Raw genomic sequence first — 7,500 nt, 5'->3', positions numbered from 1 at the left:
AAACGAGTGAAACACCGTATGTTACCTCCATGGATTTCTAAAGAAATAAAAAATGAAATGCACCTTAGGGATCTTCTAAAACCAGTAAATCAAGAAGAATATGTTAGAAAAAGGAATAAAGTGAATTCAATGCAACGAAAAGCTATGCACAAGTATTACCAACAGAAAGTGACTAACAAAAAAGACTCAAGATCTATTTGGGATGCCATTAACAGACTAACCAACAAGCACTATACTAAATCACAAAATAATACTAATGATATAACCCCAGATACAATTAACAACCATTTTGTAAATATAGCTGAAAAGTTAATTACTAATGATAGATGGAAATATAATGATTTAGAACTGGTAACTGATTACTGTCAATCCAAAAATATAAATTCAAAAGTTTTTATCCCTTATTTGTCAGTTCCAGAAGTTTTTGCCTCTCTAATGTCCATGAAACAGTCAAATACCAAAGATATACATGAACTGGATAGCAAAATCATGAAGATTTCGGCACCAGTAATAACAGAGTCTCTTACCTACATTTATAATCTCTGCATTGATAAAAACTATTTTCCCGTATGTTTCAAACAGGCTAAAGTTTTTCCACTCTTCAAATCAGGTGATCCTTCTGATCCTTCTAACTACAGGCCTATATCTATACTATCGGTTCTTTCAAAACCACTTGAAAAGCATATCCAAAAACATATACTGTGTCACTTAAACAAATATCAATTGATTCACCCAGTACAGTCAGGTTTTAGAGAAAACCATTCTTGTCATACTGCTCTGACACAAATGATAGATAGATGGCTCTTAAATATAAATAATAGTAAATTCACAGGTGTTGTCTTCGTTGATTTTGCTAAAGCCTTTGACGTAATAAATCACTCTCTTCTCCTTAAGAAACTTGCTTGTTATGGCTTAGCTAAGAATACTTTACAATTTCTTTCTTCCTTCTTATCAGATCGACAACAACTGGTCTGCATCAAATCTTCCAAATCAACTTTTCAAGAAATAAGGTATGGTGCACCACAAGGATCAATTCTTGGCCCCCTTCTTTTCTCCTTGTACATTAATGATTTGCCTCTTTATATCAAATCTAATTGTGAATTGTTTGCCGATGACAACTCCATACACTCCGACCACACATGCATTAAAGTTCTGACATCCAATTTACAAGACAGTGTGAACAGATTAGTTAATTGGACAGAACATAACCATATGTCTCTCAATGCTCAAAAAACTAAATGTATGTCTGTAACAACTCGACAGAAACGCCAGATAATGCCAACAAATGTTTTCAATATTTTCATTTCCAATGTTAGAATTGAAGAAGTCAAATCACACAAAGTTTTAGGTGTAGTTATCGATAATGATTTATCATGGTCTGAACATATTACTTATTTATGTAAAAGGATGTCTCAAAAAGTATTCAAGTTATCAAAAATAAAACACTTTCTAAATACACATGCCCGTAAACAATTCTTTAATGCTCATATACAGTCGATAATAGATTATGCTTCTACTTTGTGGGATTCTACTAGCGCTAATACTCTAAAACCTCTTGTTAGATTATACAAACGTGCTTTGAAATTAGTTTTATTAAAGTCAAGTTCATTAACTCCTAATGATTATAGGTCACTTGATATCCTCCCACTGGAGCTAAAACTAGAATATAATAAGGCTGTTTTTATGCACAAAATAGTAAGCGGCTACGCACCTCCTTCAATTATAAATAACTTCCCAGTAAATAACATAAGACATGTACATAAGTTGCATATACCTCGTCCAAATCTTGATCTTTTTAAGTCCAGCCTAACTTACAGCGGGGGAACGTATTGGAATAATTTACCATCACGTTTAAAAAATATTACTAACCACAACAACTTTAAGCAAAATCTAAAAATGTACCTATTCACAAAAATTGACGTCACCTGAAATCCAACATTGCTTTCGACAATTTGTGAGTTCCCTCTCACTCTCTCTTGAGTGGATGCATTTGTGTGTGTGTGTGTGTGTGTGTGTGTGTGTGTGTGTGTGTGTGTGTGTGTGTGTGTGTGTGTGTGTGTGTGTGTGTGTGTGTGTGTGTGTGTGTGTGTCATGATTTTTTTTTTTTTTTTTTTCTTCTCTTCTTCTTCCTTTTGTGGAATGGCTTTGAATTGTGAAATAATGGTATATTTTGATTGTGTTTTGATTTTGTGCTCATTTTCGCTTTTTTAGCTTTATTCCCTCTTTAGGGCGAGGGCTGGATGTAAAAAAGCATGTTACTTGCTTATCTATTACCCTCGTTAATAAAGATTTTGTCTTTTGTCTTTTTTGTCTTTTGTCTCTCTCTCTCTCTCTCTCTCTACCTATCTCTATCTCTGTTTTGTTTTCCTTCCTAAATCTTCCTCAGCCTCCCCCTCACCCTACCCTCAACCACCCCCGCTCTCTCTCTCACTATCTCTCTCTCTTTCTCTAATTTCTCGCAACACACACACACACACACACACACACACACACACACACACACACACACACACACACACAAGTTCAATTTCAAAATTTGCATACAGATTAGAAGATTAACCTCCCACCGTTCCACCTCTCTCTCTCTCTCTCTCTCTCTCTCTCTCTCTCTCTCACACACACACACACACACACACACACACACACACACACACACACACAACCCCTGGCATTTCGCTATTCAATCCCTCCTTCTTTGTTTAATAACTTTTCTGTGGAAAACGATAACACATATTGCACACAAAACACATACACGTACAACATACACACATGCACGCACATGCACACACACACACACACACACACACACACACACACACACACACACACACACACACACACACACACGATATTATACATATGCGCACGCATACACACACGATACGATATAACAGACACACAAAAACATAGAAGGGCAGAAGTGCATTCATTATACACGCACGTGCGCGCGCGCACTCACACACACACACACACACACACACACACACACACACACACACACACACACATACACACACACACACATACACACACACAAGCACGCACATGCACATATAAAAGGACTGGTTTGAATGTCATTGCCCCCTTAACCCCCTTCACCACCACTCCCTCCTGCCATTACTCTCCCCTTTCTCCACATTCCCCTAAAAATGTCTTCCTTCATCACCCCCCACTCTCTCTATCTCCAGCCTCCCATCTTTTAATCCCTCTTTTTTTCTTTTCTTTTTTTAATCTTTTCTTGTGGAAAACAATCACACATACTGCACACAAACACGCATACACGTACAACACACACACACGCGCGCGCGCGCGCGCACGCGCGCGCACGCACACACACTTTACACCCTGCACTCCCTTCAGATTGCTTCCGTCCAGTCAAACCTGTTTCCGTATTGTTTTTTTCATTAAAGCTGTGAAGTGATTTAAAACACCACGCCCTCTCCCGCACCCCATCCCCACCCCTACCCGTCCCCCTCTGTCTGTCTGTCTGTCTCTGTCTCTGTCTCTCTCTCTCTCTCTCTCTCTCTCTCTCTCTCTCTCTCTCTGTGTTTATGTCTATCTTTCTGTCTCTCTCTGCGTCTTTCTCTCTCTCTCTCTCTTTCTCTGTCTCCGTCAGTATGTCTGCCTGTCTCTCAATCTGTGTGTGTGTGTGTGTGTGTTCTCTGTCTGTCTGTCTGTCTGTCTCTCTGTCTGTCTGTCTGTCTCTCTCTCTCTCTCTCTCTCTCTCTCTCTCTCTCTCTCTCTCTCTCCCTCTCGTCACTTGAGCGACCGAAGTTCAAAATGTTCTGTGTGAAAATGGATTTGAGCAAGTGTGGTTGTTTGGATGTGGGCATGAGAGACTATTTTTCAAGGAACTTAAAGAAAGACTGTACAACTCATTTTGCTATCGTTGGCATGACCACTTAGAAAATAGTGTAAGATACTCGGTAAATACACAATACAAGACTTGTTTTGGAAGAGAGAAACACGTGGATGTTTTATGGAAGAACACTTATCGTAACACCCTTGCTCAGTTTAGGATGGGAGTATCACAAATTAATGTTCATAAATACCGTTTTTCAAGGAATCAAGAAAACTGGAATTGTCCATTTTGTAGTAACTTACTTGAAACCGAAATTCACTTCACTTTTGAGTGCACTAAGTATGAAGACTTAAGATCTAAGTATTTACAGAATATTGTCAATTACGAAATTCATAATCTGGAATTTATGAGTGTTCCAGAAGAGAGTATTTTTGTTTTTGCGAAGTTTTCTTTTCTATGCCTTTAAGCTTAGATCCCAGACCTTGAATGCAGTCCAAAATATACAAATGTAATTTTTGCCCCTTGTGTAAATAATAACGTATCTGTCGACTGTCAACCCTCATTGAAAGGGGCTGTGGCCTATTCAATAAACTAGTGTCAGTGTCAGTGTCAGTGTCTCTCTCTCCCTCTCTCTCAGCCTCTGTTTTAGTCTCAGTGTTTCTCTCTGTACCTGTCTCCCTCTCTCTCTGTCCTGCTCTTTCTCTGTGACCATTTTACATATTGTATTTGAAAGAGTGCAGAAACTGACTCAAAGTTAATACTTCATCAGCCTTTGTCTGATTTACATCCGTTTGTATTTCTAAACATTTCTTTTTTCTTCTTCTTTCTGGTTTTGTTATTTTGTTCGTTTGTTTTGTTCTTTGGGGGGTGGAGGTGGTTTTTGTTTTGTTTGTTTTTTGTTTTTTTGTTTTGTTTTGTTTTGTTTTTTAAATCTTTTTGTTGTTCTTGTTGTTGGATAACTATCAGTTCTCTTTCAAGTTTTCTTTCGTTCCATTTTTTTTGTGTTATTTCATTTCAGTGAAGAAAATAGGAAATAAATTAAATATAAAAAGAGGCATCTCACGACTGAATGGACTGGATAAAAGCTGAAACAGTAGGAGCGATCTGAGCAATCCTTTTATGAAGCTAAATGTCCAAAATATCTTGTATGTTTATTGTGATCATGGCAAAACAGGAATTCTAAGCGCCATGCTAATACCATTGACAATCAATTCCCGACAGCGACACTCTCTCTCTGTGAATAGGGTGAATTGGGTAACACATCTGTGTTATCGCAGATATTTATGTATGTATGTATGTATGTGACTGTATATATATATATATATATATATATATATATATATATATATATATATATATATATATATATATATATATATATATATTGATATAACCTTACAGTTGCGCCAACAGGAAAGTGAGAGCTGTATGATCAATGGTTTCTCCGTTTCAGTGGTAAATTCACAGCTTAGTCTTTTGTGAAGAACTGTTTTGTGATTTTTGTATGTATGTATGTATGTATGTATGTATGCTTTCACACACACACACACACACACACACACACACACACACACACACACAAGGGCGTGTCTGTATGTGTGTGTGTGTGTGTGTGTGTGTGTGTGTGTGATTACCATGGCTTTTAATCGGGAATTTGAATCCATGCTAACGCCAATATCAACACTGATAATCACCGAAGCAACCGACCTCTGGAGAAACAGAAGCAAGCAGGCCCCTCTTTCGCTAGACTCTGACGGCTGTCCAACCAACACAGATGGCGCCCTCACTGCAGTGGCCGGTGCGCGCGATGCAAGTAAAATAAAAAGGGCTAGCATGAGGTCGGGTCGTTGACCTCCTGTTACGTGGCGTTACTAGGGGTGGAAGACCTCCTTTTCTTAATAAATATTTTTTATTCAAGTTTAACATTTAATGAATGCATACATACATACAGGCGGACATACAAAAATTGTATTTGTAATTATCAATAATATTATTTGTTATTATACATTATTTAAACTATAAAGCAGGGAAACAACAACACAACATTGTTTTTATACAGAAAAAAAACACAAATAAAGTCATATGCACTGCATAAAAAAGTCAATAAATGAAAGGATTTTTTTTTTTTTTTAAAGAACAAACGTTACATTCGTGGTTGTCATTCCTGCTCCTCCTCGTTGCCTGGAAGACCTCCTTTATTCCGGGGGACCTGATGCAATAAAAGCGTTTCCATTGTGTATGCTGATATATGTATTTCTGTACTCTGTGCCTCTGTTTCTATCTGATTCTGTTTCCATGTCTTGTCTCTCTGTTTGTCTGTCTGTCTGCCTGCCCCCCCCCTCTCTCTCTCTCTCTCTCTCTCTCTCTCTATATATATATATATATATATATATATATATATATATATATCCCTCGCTCTCTCTCTATACATACATCTCTCCCTCTCGCTATGTATATATATATATATATATATATATATAGAGAGAGAGAGAGAGAGAGAGAGAGACGTATATATATATATATATATATATAGAGAGAGAGAGAGAGAGAGAGAGAGAGATGTATATAGTGAGATATATATATATAGAGAGAGAGAGAGGGAGGGAGGGAGAGATCACAAAGCATTTAGAGAGTGAGCAGCAGAGACAGACACAGTGACAGATAAACAAAAATAACAGAAAAGATTTTCCTGTTGTCAATTAGCATAGAGATAAGCAGATTAACCCCCCCCCCCCCTCTTCCCTTTCTCCCTCTCTCTCTCTTTCTCTCACTCTTTCTCTCTTTCTTTCTTTATCACTCTCTTTCACTCTTTCTGTCTTTCTTTGTTTCTTTGTACATGTTGGCTGTTTCGTTTGAAAGGGAGCAAACAGTGATCTGAAGTCAATACTTCAACCATTTCCTTCGTTTGATTTACATATAATTTTATTTTTTTTAATCCCTTGGGTTAGAAAAAAAAAGCCTTGTTGTTAGTTTCTGTTTATTTCTTCTCGTTGTTGTTTGTGTGTGTGTGTGTGTGTGTGTGTGTGTGTGTGTGTGTGTGAGTGTGTGTGTGAGTGTGTGTGTGTGTGTGTTTGCACGCGCACACGCGCATGTGTTTAATTTCATTTCTTTTTCTCTTTGTCACATATGACCAGAAACAAACAAAGAATACCACAAAAAAAAGAAAAAAAAAGAAAAACAGGAATAGAAAATACCCAAAAGAAAGAAACTTGTGTTGAATAAATGGATAGAATACAAACCGAAAAAGAAGGAAACCCGATTTTTTTTTTTTTTTTTTTTTTTTTTTTATCATAAGCATGAATCTCCTTGTGCATACACAAAGTGATCATGGTAAAAAGCAGAATGATGTTTAACTCACTCAGTACGGCCAGTTCTCTCTTCTCCTCTACACAGACCCCTCGGATGTCCAGTGGATGTCTGAATGACCCAACCTTTAGCTTCCGTCGTCAGAACTGTGGTATTCTTTGTCAACATTCACCTCTTCAGTATAAGAGCGTTCCGCGTGCAATATTTTGATGATGGTAATTGGGATGAAACGTTGTTAACGTCGTCTCTTTCGCCGTTCGTATGGAGAGAGTTAACCTCTTCACCACCATGGCAACGCCCGGTGAATAGGATAATTATATCTCTGGTTGTATGCCGTGTCTTTCTTTTATCGTGGATTTAAGCAGGAATTTTCCAATGTGCCCAAGCACCAA

Source organism: Babylonia areolata, chromosome 7, assembly GCF_041734735.1.
Source record: "Babylonia areolata isolate BAREFJ2019XMU chromosome 7, ASM4173473v1, whole genome shotgun sequence".
NCBI lineage: Eukaryota > Metazoa > Mollusca > Gastropoda > Neogastropoda > Buccinidae > Babylonia > Babylonia areolata.
Note: the sequence above shows the minus strand (reverse complement) of the source record.